At 36.3% G+C, this 17,659-nt stretch overlaps 1 pseudogene; it reads left to right on the top strand.

Moving 5' to 3' along the window:
* Positions 1–16,483: 16,483 nt before the first annotated feature.
* Positions 16,484–17,087, top strand: LOC119877256 (annotated as a pseudogene).
* The last annotated feature ends 572 nt before the right edge of the window (positions 17,088–17,659 follow it).

Genomic DNA, 17,659 nt, shown 5'->3' with positions numbered 1-17,659 from the left:
TTGAGTGCTCTTTGGCAAGTACTCAATTTCCATGGGCCTCACTTTCCATATCCATATAAGATCAATATTATAATGGTACCACCAATGGTACCATTAAGTTGGCTACTGTGCATGCATGAGCAGCATTTAAAACAGGCATTATTAAGCACTGAATGGGTTTTAGTTATTTTTTTCCTTTAAGATAAGTTCTCACTTCAGACAAATCGATGTGAATTGGATTCACCCCATCAGTTTCCAGACATGTCCAGATATGTCTTAACAGTAGGTTTGGACACACATATCTCTAATCTCTCAGTACCTAGCAGCTCACACATATTAAGTGCTCAGGAGACTTTTGTTGAATACATGGTAAGTACAGATAGAGGCATCAAGATGTGCAGAATGAGTCATTTGGTCATTAGGTCATTAATAAATACACAGTAGTGATTTTAGTAGCAGACAGGAGGGCGGTATCTCGCCTGGTAATAAGATAAGTGTTTTGTTGGTGCTCAATAAGCATTTTTTAGGGCTCCTGGGTGTCTCAGTCAGTGAAGCATCTGATCTCAGGTCATGATCTCAGGGTCCTGGGATGGAGCTCCACCCCCCTTGGGGCTCAGCAGGGAGCCTGCTTCTCCCTCTGCTTCTACCCTTGCTCATGCTCTCTCTCTCTCTCAAATAGATAAATAAAATCTTTTTTTAAAAAGTTTCTTATGTGAAAAATATTATCCTCCACTTACTAATTCTTTATGCCATGCACTGCTTACCATGTTATCCCATTTAACCGTCCTCTGTAACATGTTCCTTTTACTATTCCTATTTTGTGGATGAAGAACTGAGTCAAAGAAAGAGGAAGTCATCTGTCCGAGACACTACAGCTAATATGGGGCAGTGAGCAGAATGACATGACGTTCTGACCATGAAAGCATGGTCTTAATTACATTTTTTTGTTCTTTCTTTTAAAAACAAATTGCATTCTTAACAAAAGGAAAAAGAAATGGACGTATGCGAATTTAACAAGGGTGTAGATGCTCTCGTGTCAACTTGTCTGAATTTGTCGCCAGTGCCCATACTAAATGATTATGTGCATCTACATAACTTTCTGTGCTCCAATTTCCTAACCTATCAAAAAGGGACAAACACGATATATATATATATATATATATATAATCGTAGGTTGAAACACGATCTATATATCGTAGGTTGTTACGAGGAGTAAATGGGGAAAAAATGTACAGCACGAATTCAGTGCCTGGCATGTTGGAAGCAATTTACTAAATAGCTGCAATTATCATTATTTTCCTTGTGCTTGATTTTATTTTTACTTATATTTCTTATTTTAATAATTATTTGGTTAAAGACAAAGTGAAAAGATTAAATCACATCTATGATACATATTTATTTTAAATGTTACCCATTCGAACTAGTTCTAAAATAGTTGGATGGGTAAAAATGTAATCTTCAGTGTTTTGGAATGTGAACTTACTCTGAAACTTTTCATTATCTAATTATTTTAGAAAAAGGGAGGCTCTTTTCAACTCTTACGGACACAAGTGTAACAACAGAAGAAATACAGACATACTGCTCAGGTACTGTTTGCATTTGAAAGAGCTAAAAAAATAAAACAGATTCTTCCAAGAAACCTCTGTGTCAGAATAACAGCAAAACCCTAAGATGTCTTTTGTTACGGTCATGACTGTTCTTAAAACAGCACCTTGTATGCCTAAAACGCATTTTAGGAAACGGACTTAAAATATAAATATCTTTCCTCCTGGGAATTATACGGAACAAGAGAACATAATTATCTGTTGTTAAGTGCTTTGATCATTTCTCTGTACATTATAGACATCAACGAAGATGCCAACCTGCAGCAAATAATTCAAGATACTTTCTGGTTTTGAGCAGTAGGGTAATTGTTCCAAGATGTTCTGAATGTGGCCTGCAAAAATAAGCAGTTCTTTCATGGCAGATCATAATTATTTCTGGGCTACTACTGGGAAATTGTACCATAATTAATATGTTTTGAAAATATAAGTTCACATATACTTATAGAATTTCATATAAATAGATGTTCCCATTTAAATTCTAAATTCTAATTCTAAATTGAGAACTATTTGTTAAAAACTGCAAGTCCTTTTTAAGCCTGCAATTAAGAGTTCTCATTATACCTAATCATCAAGGTCTCCACAATCACACTCTTTTAAAATTTGTATATAAATATATATGTTTTCTTAGTGCTCTGTTCATATCATTAGTTGTCAGTTGTATTCAATATTTTTCTCCTGTTCCCCTTAGAGCACCTTGAAGAAAAGAGCCTGTCTTTTTTTTTTCTAAAACCTTTTCCCTTGTTCAGCATGTAAGGCGTGCAATAGCTATTGGAATGACATCAGCAATGTTACAATTAATTAATTTATGCACAATAGTAAATTTATGAAAATTGAGGAAACTATACTTTTTTATACTAAAGATTTTTCATATTACTATATCTATTTTTATATATAAAAATATATACATATTTATATATATTTAATCAACATGTAGTTACTAAAAGTAGGCATGTTTGGGAAACTGACATTGTCCTTTATCTTGGTCAAGGAACAGCTAGTCCTTCACATTACTGATCTGATAGTTTTAGTGATAAATATTCCAAACATATTTTCTAAAACATTTTTAACTTTTAAGGTATGGACAGCCTCCCTGGCAAGCAGCATGCTTTTCAGGGTGAATGAATATTTTGGGGACATGGGCAGCTAATTTAAAGTAGCAACAGGCAATATCAAGAAAGAGCAAAGCAAAGTAAGGGAATAAATTCTGGAATAGTGCTGGGTTTTCTATTTTGTATAAGGTAGTCAGGGAAGGCCTCTGTGAGGAGGTGATATTTAAGTGGAGCCCTGAATGAAGAGAAGAAAGGAAGAGAATCAGGTGAGTATCAGATTTCCTTGAGACATAGGCAGAGGGAGAAGCAGGCTCCATGCAGGGAGCCCGACTTGGGACTTGATCCTGGGACCCTGGGATCACACCCTAAGCCAAAGGCAGACAGATGCTCAACCACTGAGCCACCCAAGCGTCCCTTCTCTAAGATTTTAAAAGATGACTCTGATGGCTACCTGGAGACTGGACCAGATTAGAAGTAAAGAAACCTGGTTCTCATTGACGTAGACCATGCCAGACGTGAAGGCAGCTCAGACTCGGGTGATACTGGCCACAGTGAAGACAAGTGGTTTAATTCAATATATCCCTTGATTTTTCAAGACATGTGTGTTGGATTTTGATGAGAGTGAAAATAAAAAGAATCAAGGATGACTTCTAGTTTTGAACAACTGAATCGATGGGGAATGCTGAAATGGGGAGAAATAGAGTTGGTTTACACTAGAAAGTAGAGTTATGTGTTAAGATCATTGAGTAGAAATGTTTACGGGTGCTCAGTTGCACAGTTCTTGGTGGTAAGGTTCTCTAGCGTACCAGGCTATAAGCTTGATAATCAACTGTAATAAAACTGGATAGGATCACACAGAAGGAAGATCAAAATAGAGAAGAAAGGTGATTGCCGAGCTGAGCATGGGCTACTCCAGAATTTACAAATAAGAAGAGAGACTAACAAAAAAGAAGGATGAAGGATGAAGTAACAAAGGATGAAGAAGAAAAATACATCTGAGAGAGGCATATAGGTAAGCCAAGTGGAAAAGAGAATTTTAAGAACAGTGTCATCAAAATTATTGAATACTACTGAAAGATACAACAAAGATTAAGAATTGATCATTGAATTTGATAAATGGTTATTATTGATGATCTTGAAAATAATAAGTAGTAGTGGAAATTGCCATTGATCAGAACCAAATAGAAGGTGATCAAATAAACACAGAAAATACCAAATATCCCATTCATAGGTTTTATATAAAGGGAAATATGTAAATGGAATAAATTATACAGGAGGTATGTGGTCAATACAGGTGTTTTGCTAAATTTTGTTTCCTGTGATTATGTGTTTTCTAAAATTGGGATTTGCTGGAAATTGGATTTTCTTTCATCAGCACCATGAATATAGGATTTTTCTTCTGCTCTACATGTTAGCATCCTTAGAAATAGCTCGCTCTATACTTTGTCCCTGCCAGGCAATTTCTCTCATTATCACAACTTCTCTAATTCTTACATATATCTACCGAAAATCACCCTTAGCTGCCACCTCTGTGAAGAACCCTTTCATCATTCCAGCCATTGTAATCTCTCTAGTGGGTCAAGATGTGCTCTTTTTTGGTATTTTTTTTCTCTTTTTTACATATGGCATTTTATAATTATCTACTTGCTGACATATTCACCATTTATAGATCATAATTCTTTGAGCTTCAGAGTCAAATTTCCTGTGTTCGAGCTCTAGTTCAATATGATATTACCACTTGTGATGTCTTTGGCCAGTGTCTAATCCCTTCTAAACCTCAGTTTTCACATACACAGAATAAGGAAAATGATCATAAGCATATTCCAAACTTGTTTTGACAATTCCAAGACAAAGGCTTTGGCACAATTTAAATTTCAATAATGCTGACTTTTATTATTTTATATTCATGCTCTATTAAATTATTATATAACTTTAGTTCCCCAAATCCCTGGATAATGCTTTTTAGTCAACAAATGATAGTTGAATTGAACAAATGATAGTTAATTGAGAATTTGCCCTCATTTATTTAACAAGTATCATTTGAGTGTTTATATCTTCCACTCATTGTACTGGACGTTTGTTGTAAGTCAATGAATAACAACATGAGAAGAAAAAAAAAAAAGGAACAACAACTGTGGCTTTGCTAGAGTATCAGCGACTTATGTATATTAAAGAATGGAATTGGGCACCTGGGTGGCTCAGTGTTTGAGCGACTACCTTTGGCCTAGGTCATGATCCTGGGGTCCTGGGATCGAGTCCCACATCGGGCTCCCTGCATGGAGTCTGCTTCTCCCTCTGCCTGTGTCTCTGCCTCTCTGTGTGTCTCTCATGAATAAATAAATAAAATCTTTAAAAAAAGAGGTAATCACTTATCTATAATTTCCAAACTTCATACATCAAATACTGGAAAGCCGATGCAAATCCTGATAGAACTAAAGTAGGTTTCTTTATGTAATTATTTATCCCACAACTGCAGGGTGCTAGAGTTGTATGTATGTGCAATATATAACCACGTTACCTTAGAACATTTGAAAAATCCTGAATTCTACATTATATCTGGCCCCAAGGATTGTAGTTGAGCGTGAACTTGTAGTATCTAGCCTTCAACTGAGTCCCTTTATCAGCAGCTGTTTTTCAAGAGAAATGCTTCTTAGAATGTTTGTTTCAATTTTTCCATTCTTTGAAATGTAGACACTTTGTATGTAGATACATAGCAAAGATTTTTGTGGCATGCGAAGCAACTGTCTGAGCTTTACTTTTGGCTTTTTTAAGCTTAGAAGTTGAAGTTAACGAAAAGCATGGCATGTGTTTTAGAGTTCAGGAAGCTTTTAGAGAAGATTTTTATTAGAACAAAAATCATAAGCTGATTTATTCTGGACATTTGAGCAAGATTGTCCACAACAATATTCCTTTATGGGTCCACGTTTTAGAAAATAAATGTTCTTAATGCAAAACAAGCATTCTGGTGTAGAGTGGAATTGAGAAGGATTCCATACGGAAAAGATTTACTGCAGAAATTAGAGAACACCCATAGTGACAATGGCTGCTGTCCTAACCCAGCCACAATTTTTATTCACATAACTCAAGTTGTGAAGAAGGTCTTCCTTTTCCTCACAACACTAAAAAAGAGTTTGCCACCTGCGTCTCACCACATATCTGTAAATAACAGATTGCACCAATTATGTTAGTGTTCTGTTGCTGTGCATTAAAATAAAATGCAGCAGCGGGAAAGATTTATAGGCAAATTCCTCCTTTAGAATTCTAATGCTGATAAGCAGAGAGGTATGAATTATTAAACCGAATAGAAGCTTTATAGAAAGGCTTGTAATCAAGCTTTGCTTGCACAAAACAAGAAACCTGTGACTAATTTCAAATAATGTTGTTTGCCTAACAAAATGGGACATTTAAAGGTCAGCTTTATAATGAAAATCTGATTTCAAGGAAAGGAAACACTGTTCCTTCAGTCTTATATTTCACTTAGAAGAGACATCATATCGAATCAAATAAAGCACAGTGTCACTGCTAGAAGTTAAATGTTACTGATGACAGTTTACAGTGACTTTAAATATATGCTGGGTAGTAACGGAAAGAAGCCTAAAGGTTAGAGCTTCAAATTGTAAGTTAAGGTAGCCAAAGTCAGGTAAATACCAGTTTTTATATTCACGTTGAGTTAAAAAATATAAACTTGCAGACAATTGTACTCTTACCTTAGTAGGATTATCCTGTCTTCAACTTTCTCCCAGGAAAAATAAAGCGAGGCAGTTATTTAAAATAATAGGGATAAAATAGGAATTCCGAGCAATGTGAGATTTCATAGCTCTGAACAGTACATTAGGCATATTTATTAGGGGAAAAAAAGTTCTTCTTTTTTATCAATGTGGCAACTTCTCTCTTATTTATTTATTTATTTATTTATTTATTTATTATTTATTTATTTATTTTAATTCTCTTTTTAATTTAATAGGTGGAAAAAAGAATATGCATTACTTTTTTAAAAGAACTCATTTAAAAAATACCTTCCATTTCTGATTTCAGAAATAAAAGCAGAGATGTTACAACTGACACCACATATAAAGGATCATAATGGATCGCATATGCCCACAACTTGGACAATTATGGACACACAAATTGAACAACCCAGAGGAAATGAATAGATTCCTAGAAACATACAATCCTCCCAAACTGAATCCTGGTGAAATAGAAAAGTTGAACAGACCAATTACTAGGAAGCAGATTGGATCAGTAATCAAAAACCTCCCAACAAACAAAAGTCCAGGACCAGGTGGCCTCACTGGTGAATTATAACAAACATGCAAAGAATTATAAAATACCAATCCTTCTCAAACTCTTCCAAAAAATAGAAGGGGAGGAACTCTTCCAAACTCATTTTATGGGTCCAGCATTACCCTAAAACTAAAACCAGATGCGGATGCCACACAAAAGAGAAATACAGGCCAATGTCACTAATGAACATAGATGCAAAAGTCAGTGAGAGAAAGACATATACCCTATGATTTCACTCATATGTGGAATTTAAGAAACAAAACAAATGAGTAAAAAGAGACAAACCAAGCAAAAGACTCTTAACCAAAGAGAACAGACTGGTGGTTACCAGAAGGGAGGTGGGTGGGGGGAATGGGTGGAACAGGTGAAGGGGATTAAGAGTAAACCTAACACGATGAGCACTGATTAACGCATAGATTGTCGAATGTCTATATTGTACCTGAAATTAGTCAACACTGTACATTCACTATACTGGAATTAACATAAAAAATAAAAAAAAATGTCTTTCTTTCACACAGAATATACTCGTTCTTTTTTTTTTTTAAGATTTTATTTATTTATTCATGAGAGACAGAGAGAGAGAGAGGCAGAGACATAGGCAGAGGGAGAAGCAGGCTCCCTGTGGGGAGCCAGATGCGGGACTCCATCTCCGGACCCCGGGGTCACGCCCTGAGCCCAAGGCAGACGCTCCACGGCTGAGCCACCCGGGTGTCCCTCGTTCTTTATCTTTAAATTTACAATCCAGCATTTTGGTTTGTTTACATTTGATATAAATTGATGTATTTAGATTTATAGTTAATACCTTTCTGCTTATTTTCTCACATATTCTTTCTTTTCTTTCCTTTTTCTACTGAAATATCATCATTTTCTCAACTATTAGGTCGTTTATTATGAGATAATTTCCTCTTTATTTAATGGTAATCCTAAAAATGTACAACATGCTTTCTTGACCTACTAGCTTCTCATATAAAGAAGTACTGTTATCACTTCCCAGACAATTTTATAACTTATTTTTGGAGAGAGAGAGAGAGAAATGTGTGTGCACGCGCGGAGGGAAGGGGGGGCGCAGAGGGAGACAGAGAATCTTAAGCAGGCTCCGTGTTCAATGGAGGGATGAAGCAGGGCTTGAACCTACCACCCTGAGATCATGACCTGAGCTGAAATCCAGACTCAGAGCCTTAATTGACTGAACCACTCAGGCGCCCCAACTTTATAATATTTTTTGAACACATACCTCTTTTTACTTCCTCCTGCCTTGGTGTCACTATTCTCATGCACTTCATTTCTACATTTATTTTGAACTCCGTAGCTCATTGCGAATTACTGTTTTCTACAGCCAGTATTCATTTAGATTCACCATTAGTTACCCTTAGTTACCACTACATTTACCACGTTTATCATTTGTGCTCTCTTCTTCTCTCCATTTCCACGAGTCAATCTGGCATAGCTCTTCTTATGTCTGAAGAATTCACATTAGTATTGCTTTTCGTATGGGCTCTGTTGGTGATGAATTTTCTTCCTTCATTTTGTTGGCTAAAAACATTTCTGTTTGTCCTCACCTGCGAATGATATTTTTGCTTGGAATAGAATCCTAGGTAGGTAGTTCTTTCCCATCTGCTTTTCAACCGTACAGTTTTTCCCTTTTTGATAATTGGTAAGCTAATCACCATGTTGTTGCCCATTCAAAGATAATGCACGCCCCCCCACCCCCACTGCTGTTTCTGAGATATTCTCTTTGTCTTTTATTCTTATCAGTTTTACTACAATGTGCATGGGTCTGGTTTTCTCTGTATTTGCCCTCAGTGGGATTCACTGTGCTTCTTGAATATGTGGCTTGTGGATTGATGTCTTTTATCAGTATAAAAACATGTCACAGCCATTATCTTTTTGAACATCAGTTCTCTCATCTTTCTCTTCTGGGAATTTTTTTTTTTTTTTTTTGGTTAAGTTACATAGTTTTACAATATATTTTTTAAAATATTTTATTTATTTATCCATGAGAGACACAGAGAGAGGTAGAGACACAGGCAGAGGGAGAATCAGGCTTCCCTGCGGGGAGCCCGATGTAGCACTCGATCCCAGGACCCTGGTCATGCCCTGAGCCCGAAGGGCTGGCTAAAGGGATTATGCTCAATGCCCACACTCCGCAGCCGCGTGGCATGCTTCGCGTGCATCTGCCTATCGGCGCGGTAGCAGTACTACAGGTGTCCTTATATGTCGTGCTCTCACTTTCGATCGAGTGCTCACATCACGGAAGACATCCCAGCAGATGGAAGCCGGAATATACCAATTCAAAGAACAATAACTAGAACTACATGCAAGGTGTTTCTAAATGTCTTTTTCTTTTTTGTCTATCTGTTCATGATTATCAAGGTGTCTGATATCAATTATCTGTATCTAATAGTCTTTCTGTTCAATTAACGAAGTTGGCTAATCATTAAGTGTCAAATTAAATTACACTATACTAATAATAACAAGGCATCTTTCTCTTTCTTCTTAATGATCGGATAAGTCATATCGTTTCTTTCAGCTAACTTTCTTTCTATAAGGGCTTATCCTTGCTGTTCATTATGTGTGTGAATATTTGTGGTAATTGTGTTATAATCATATTCTCATGTGCTCTTACTCCGACTCGTGGACTACGATAGGGGTGAGAGCACAGTGAATCAACGGGAGGGGCAAGACAGAGAAAACATAATTAAGACCTCAGTCGCCAGTCAGCTGGCGAATAATAACCAGTGGTTTATACTATATATACGATATACTCCTAAAGACCCCAGATAACAATAATATTTCTTAGAGTGTTGCGTAAGTGGGAGTATCTATTATCTATAGACAATGTGGATAAAGGGGGGGAGAGGTTATAAGGGTTCTAAAAATAGATGAATACACAAGGGGAAGGGGACTGGGTGAGTGTGTCTATCTAAAATAGATCGGTTTGGACATTGTCATAATAGACTAATACAAGATTATGATACATATGTAAAGCAAAAAGAGAGGCCAGGTGCACGTGAGGTGGCCAAAAAATTATCAAGTCTTAGAGTAGAGAGTACATAATACAAAATGATGGTGTCAATATGGACAATAATTGCACATCATCCACAGAGCCCATATATACACATTATATATAATGTATATATATTATATATGTGTGTGTGTGTATATATATATATATTCCAGTAATCTGGTGAAGTTCCCCATCTTGTCATTAATTTTCCTTGACATATTAATCATATGTATTTTAAAGTTAATGTTTGAAAGCTTCAGTAATCTGGGCCACCTTCAAACTGTTTCTGTTATCAATTGTTTTCCTTAGTCCTTTTCTTAGATTGCCTGTTAGCATTTCCCTGTGTGTCAGGCACTGTTATAAAACATGATAGAGGCTTTGGATATCTTCCTCCAGAGGACATTCACCCAGTCATGTCTCAGGCTTCCTTCTGCAATAGAGGGAGATCACCCAAGTCCACAATCACCTATGCTAACTGGAGCCTGCCTGTTGTACATTTAATGCTTGATCTATTTCAGGCTTACCTTTTCCCAACTTGCCAGGTTCTGAACTCCAATTTATTTTCAGAAAATGTAAATATTCAACGTTGTGAGATTGTCAAAAGTCCCATTAAGCAGCTTAGCTACTTTCCACTAGGATTTTTAGCATCTGTCTCAGTGTATAATAAGAACTGGAAAATAATGTGAAGAGAAAGCCAGGCAGTGTCTTGTCCAACCTTCTCTGTACAACTCTTCTCTTGAGGATGTCGGTTATACAAATTTTGTCTGCTGAGGCAGCCAGGCCCAAATCCCATCTTTCTCTCCCTCTTTTAGGAAACTGCTGACTGCTGTACAGCTTCTCTGCATCACATTGGTTGTCCTCTACCAAACTTCTTAGCCACTCACTCTGTGCCCTGCCAGACTTCCAAAGGGCTCCAAGGAGGAAAGTGAGGTTTGGGGTTTGGGAAAGGGTTGTTTGGGTTTATCTCTAAATCTTCCGTTTCAGGAGTTAGGCCACCTGCTGTCTCAGATGCCTCAGGAGCCCTTGCTGCCTTTCCATGTATGCATATTTTTCTGTTTTATTTTGTTTTGTATTTTTCCAACTTTTCAGAAACCCTGGAATATTCTAGCTTGTGGTTTGGATGGTAGATTCCAAATTTATCTTTATATATATAAATAACTAATGAGTCTTAATAGAGTGTCATGTATGTCCCAGTAATAACAGTGTGTTGATTTATAATTATGATTAATCCAATCTGTGCGACTAAACTTCGAGACAGAAAGTAAAAAGAATTAGATGACAAGTGCCATCTATACTTTAAGCCAACCTCCTAATTACAGCAGGCAGGGCGTTGAGGTTTAATTACTGCAATCCTAACAATCACATAGGGCACCTAGTATTTAAATATGTTGTAAAATTGCAGAGTTTTAAGATTACAAGTAGCCCTGATTAAAAGAGTCAGAATGCATCTTCCATGTCCTCCAAAAGCATTCAATGAACCACACTCTCTCTAGCATTTTACTAACAGTCAAGACAGGCCTGTGATTAGAGTCCTGTAGCTTCATATGAAATCAATGTCCACTTCCTGTAGAAAGGATTTAATTTGTGTGTCAATCTTGTGAATATAAGATTCGATCAGGACCTTCTAGTGAATGAAGAATGAGACTCCCTCTCCTCCCTTTCCCCCATAAACAAACACTGCATAAAAGCTTTGAAAAATGACATTAGAAGAAAGAAACTTGGATGACTGTCCCATGCTTTGCATACTTAAGGATTTGTTTACGCTAAAACATTCACAGCTTCCCATATGTGTACCCAACAGACATTTCAGTACTTCTTAACTTTAGAAAATGTAAAATGACCAAAACTACTATATATTCAGGAGTACTTTCGAGTAAAATCGTACTTTAATAATAAGCATATCGTTTATATATATGAAATGGTGGAGCATTTATGTAAGAGACATAAGCTTTTAAATCTAAAAATATTCTTTATACTCAGCAGGTTGAAGTATAAAAACTAAATGAAAGTGTGTAGAAGAATGATGAAAGTTAGTGCAGAAACACTATTACCTCCTTATATATTAATATTAAGTTCATGATTACTATAACATTTCATCAACCAATCAAAAAATTAGAGAAGAGTGCGTCATATTATCATTGAGCTAAAACAACAGAGCACACACACACACATATACATATAATCAGTAAAAAAATATGTGATTTCATAAGACATGATTTCTGTATTGCATTAAGAGAAAAATGATATTATTCTTACATTCAGACTACTTACCTAACATTATGTTTTGATTTATGTAAGACAGTTTTAAGTGGAACTTCTTAGAATACTTTGAGACATTTTTTTTTTTCATCAGAAATATTGTAAGTGCTGTCCAAATGTTGGAAAAGAATAGTTCAGGGCTTAAAAAAAAAACAAAAGATCACTTCATCCCAATTGGATATTTAACATTCCCTCAACTGGTTGGCAATTTTGCATTTATTCCTGGTTTGGAAACAAATATTTCTAGCTCCAAATGGAATAGGGTGCTGAAATAATATGATAATCTGTCCCTTTTGAAAAAATTAACATATTTTTTTAGGTTTCATGCCAAAGCACTTTGTTAAGGTGTTTCTATTTTTGCTTTTCCTTTTGTTTTTGTCTTTTAGAAGGGCAAAACCTCTCAGATTTTTAAACCTTTTGTTGTACTTCCTAGGGATTTTTTTTTTGTACTACTTTTTTTGTTTAAATCTTGTTAGGAAGTTGATCCGCAACTATCTATCTAGCCATCAAATCCATGAAATTAACAATTTTAATCTCTTGATTAGCTATAAATAATAGTGAAACTAGGACTATATACCAATTGTTGAGTGAACTGGTATAAATTAACCTCCCCTTCCCTGTTGGATTCTTTAAAATCTATATTCTAATAACTAATAATTTCAGATTCTATTTACTTCCATTGGATTAAAAGCTCCACAAAGGTAGTAACAATAACTCTGAGCTTTATGCAAAAGTTGCTCATTAAACATTTATGGGATTTAATTAATCAATATTTTTGTTATACTCCAGGTTGGCTAACCTAAAGAAACAGTTGATATATTCACAAGGACACAAAAGCACTCCAAATTCCCATGGAATTAATGGAATTAATCCCAAATGATTTCTGGCAACACAGATTCATAAAGTACTCTGAAATTCTTAGAGGAATGGCTTCCTCAATTTATATATTTGTAGACTTGTCCCTTATAAGTCCTGCTGTATCAGGCTCTGGGTTTTGGATCATGGGTTTGAGAAGAGAGCTACTGAATTACTGTTAAGTATCATTGAATTTAAATGCAAAAGCTGTGGTCTAACTATGATTTTACCCAAATTACTATTTTTGTCAAGTAAAAAATAATGATGAAATATATTTGTTGAGCCATTAGCATGTGCTGTGCATTATTACATGGTTTCATAATAAACTCATTTAATTTCATTTAGAGGAGATGGTTACTTTGATTAATAAAATACATGTTCTTCTAACTGCGGTTTCACAGAACTTTTAGATCATTATTTTTTTTCTATTGATGAATTTTAAAATAATATAGATGACTTTAAATAATATGCATGACAATGAAAAGGGAATCTCATATTCAAAATATTGAAAAAGGGATCCCTGGGTGGCGCAGCGGTTTGGCGCCTGCCTTTGGCCCAGGGCGCGATCCTGGAGACCCGGGATCGAGTCCCACGTCGGGCTCCCGGTGCATGGAGCCTGCTTCTTCCTCTGCCTGTGTCTCTGCCTCTCTCTCTCTCTCTCTCTGTGACTATCATAAATAAATAAAAATTAAAATAAATAAATAAATAAATAAAGCTAAAAAAAAAAAAAAAAGATTTTTTTTTTCAAAATATTGAAAAGTACTAGAATTGTCCAATGGCTGCTCTACAATTTGAGTACTAGAATTGTCCAATGGCTGCTCTACATGTACTATTTCTTTCAGAGAAATTCATTTTTTGTGACTTTTTAAAAATTCAAATTCAATTAATTAACATATATTATTAGTTTTAGAAGTAGAGTTCAGTGATTCGTCAGTCTTTTATAATACACCATCTAATATAATACCCAGTGCTCATTACATCACATGCCCTCCTTAATGGCCACGAAATTTATTTTCTAAAACCTAAGTTCTATGTTGTATTCTTTTCACCCTAAAATACAGCTGAGTAGACGCCATTAACTAATTTAAATAATTACCAAGAAGAAAACTTTCAGTTAGTGGGCACCTTCTAGAATAAACCCGGTTGTCTTTTCTTTTCTATAATCCAACACAACGAGAAATCCAAACAAATATACGTCTTTAGGTAATAGTTACCCTAAATTAGAAGCTTTTAGGTTTCGACTCCATTTGTATGTCCCCATTTCTTAAGGTAACTATGTATCCATAAAAACTTATCCATCTTCCAAGCAGAAACTGCTTCAAAGATCTTTTATTCTTAGGTAAGGAGTGCATGAATCACTAATTACAAAGCATTTCTCAGCTTTCCCACGTACTTTCATCTTGTGAAGAGATTAATAGCCATCCTTGAGACAACAGCTGCTTTCTATTCATCAGAGAGAAGCCAGTGGCTGGCAGCTCTCCTCGAGGACTAAGGGAAGATAGGACATGGGCTTAACTGCATGGTTCCTAACCTGAATGTGGAGACAAAACAGAGAGCTTCAGGCTCTGTGGAGTCCCCGAAGATTGTGATTGATTTTTCCCCGTTGGGTGAATATACCCATCATATCTTTAATTGTATGCCGCTCATTCTATTTTCTGTGTTTTCGGTCTAAAGCCAGAAGCAACCCTACAGACCATCGTGCCTCACGCTGCTTTCGTATCTACGTAGTCTAGGAGCTGGCTTGATGGTTTTTCGCAGTGTCTTTCATCTTCTCTAATATTTTAAAAAAGAAATTAATTCTTCATTCTCAAGATTATGCAATTTTAAAAACGGAGAACATTAGAGAACTAATTTAAACTATATTCTACAGTCAACTTCTGGTTGGGAATTAAGCTGTAATGCCTGTGCTATAATCACTTCAAAATATATTGTCAAAAAAAGGAATTCATCAGAAGATTTGGGGAAGATGGTACTGTAGGAAGCACCTGGGATCTTTTACCTCACCCAAGACAAAAATTGCATGGCAGGATCTGTCCAATGTAAGGAACTCTAGAGTCTACTGAAGACTTGCAACATCCTGGGGAAGACTTAATAACTTGTGGTTAATTCAGGGCAATTTTGCCTGAGCACAATAACAGTTACCCATCCTCCCCCCCCCCCCCCCACCCAACAGCCAGGTCTCTGCAGACAGATAGTCTACAACTACATGAATGAATCAGTCAATCAATCAATGAATGGTTAAACAAAAAAAAATCACAGGCCCAAAATGGCATCAGTTAGGTTAAGGCCCCAAGTCACTAACCTGACTGCAGTTTCAACCCCCCAGAACTTTAACCTCTAACCTGTCAACATGGGAATCTCCTGGTCTGCACTAGGAAATTACTGATAAACCCCTTAGGAGGGTGACTTGTGCCTAAAACAACACATTTGTTGCTAATAACTCATTTTTTCACTTCCTCTCTACCTTTCAAAACCTCTCCTTTTCTGTAGCCCTACAGAGTTCCCCTCTGCTTGCTGGAGGGACGCCGCCTGATTCAGGCATCAATTAATAAAGCCAATTACATTTTAAAAATTTACTCAGCTGAATTTTTGTTATTTAACAGTATATACTTGGGCAATTATAGAGCGTAATCCCCATGGTAACCACAAGAAAGGGGCTTTCAGAGGAAATAATTTACATAAGGACAAAGATTTTTTTTTTTTTAAGCAGATAGATCCAAGCTTGTTACAAGCTTTTAAGTGGATCAATCCAAGCAGATAAATCCCAAGATTGTTTAGGATATATACGTGAACCCCTTGGCTATTTTTTTCAGTGCCCTTCTCATTGTTGAATTCTGTAAAATGTCAATATTTTACATTCTTCCACTCCAACCAGGCAGGTATCATTTTCTCAATTTTTTTTTTTTTTTTCCTGGAAGGAATTCCCAACACAAAGTTTCCCTAGTCAGCAAAGAAGGGCTGTTAGAGAGCATAACATTCAAGCTGTTTGGGTGCAAAATTAATGCACCCATCCTTTCTGCTTCTAGGGTAGAAATGGAGTTACTCCAGCAGCTGAATGTTACATCCTCAGGTTGTTGGGAAATTAATCCTGAATTTGCCAGAGGGGACTAAAAATACAGTTAATAGGAAAAGTCTGGTAAATAGCCTTTGCAGCTCAAAGATTCAAAGAATTAACCTAGACAGAAAGGTTTGAGCTGGCTTAAAATTTCAATAGGTTTCTTACATGCTAAATCTAATAACCAGAGAGTAGAACATAAGGGACTTGAAAGACACCATCAGGCTATGTAATACAACCAGGAGGTTCAACCATCGTTTACCGGCATATACATAAAAATGGAATATGAAAGTTAAAGCCAAGATTTACAAGAACACAGAAGCAAGAATTCAAAAGCTATGGAGGAGCCAGCTCTCTGAGGGTCACTAGCACAAAGATCTCTCCCATGACAATGTCTTCCATGAAGATTCAGTGTCTTTTACTGAAGAACTGCTGGTGCTGGGAATTCTCCAGGGTAAGAGGAGGCATCCAGTTCTCTGCTCTTCCTAGATATTCCTGCAAAAAAGATTTGCCTGTGGGATTTGCTCAGGAAATGAGTGCAGCAAGTGACTGTGGGTGCCCCCATCAGTTCTGTGGCACTTCAGCAGTCAGGAGGCTATGTCGGTCGCCACCATTGGAACAGAGTTCTACGCTTTGAACTGGGACAATCATTCTGCAGTTGTTCAGTAGATAAAGACAAGAAAAACAACTGAGTCAATGATGGAAGGTAGATCATGCTGGGAGATAGTTGCTGTGTGAGGAAATGCCCCAGCAGTTCTGGAGCAGCACCAGGGGTCCTGGAACTCCCTCTTTCCTGGCCACCATGTGGACAAGTACTTTGACCAGGTGGACATCTCCAATTGGTTGGATTGGTCCCTGGTCCACAAATCTTCTGCAACACGGACAGCCCGTCCTACTCTGCAGATGCCTTTGACAACCAGCAGACAGGAAAGATCTGTGTGTGCCTTTTCATTATTCTTCTTAATATTGCTGGTATTTCTTTTCATATTATGTAACCAGTTAAGCTGCCTCTTCCTCAAGTCACATAAAAAGGTCCTTATTTGTCAAGTAAAAAACTGTCTGATGTTAATAAACAAAAACAAACAAAATAAAACAAAACAAAAACAACTACTTAGCCATAGAACTCAATCTGTATGTTAATTATAATTTGGAAGAAAACATTTAATTTTAAGATCTATTTTAGGCATAGCTATTTATTTTTCCACTTGACAATACAGAATGCTATCTCCTAAAAACTAAAGAAAAAATATGAGGATAATACAAGAAAGGTTTTTCCTTACCTCTATTCTTTACAGTAGATGTGTTATATTTCTATAATCCTGCAATCACATTAGAGTAACTCAAGACTGAAATTACATGTACATATCTGCTCCTATAGAGTAAGAGTTAATAACATATTGTATAAAGTCTCATATATGGAAGGCTTGCATCAGAAAGTCAAGAAAAACACACATTCTATGTCATTCATATAACTTTTGGAAAAATGCAAAAATACTATTCATGAAAAGTAATATCAAATAAGGTATAAACTTTCATAGATTCAGATTCTATCGGTTTTGTCATATAT

This window comes from Canis lupus, chromosome 18 (assembly GCF_011100685.1).
Source record: "Canis lupus familiaris isolate Mischka breed German Shepherd chromosome 18, alternate assembly UU_Cfam_GSD_1.0, whole genome shotgun sequence".
NCBI lineage: Eukaryota > Metazoa > Chordata > Mammalia > Carnivora > Canidae > Canis > Canis lupus.
Note: the sequence above shows the minus strand (reverse complement) of the source record. Positions and strands in the feature narration are given on the sequence as shown.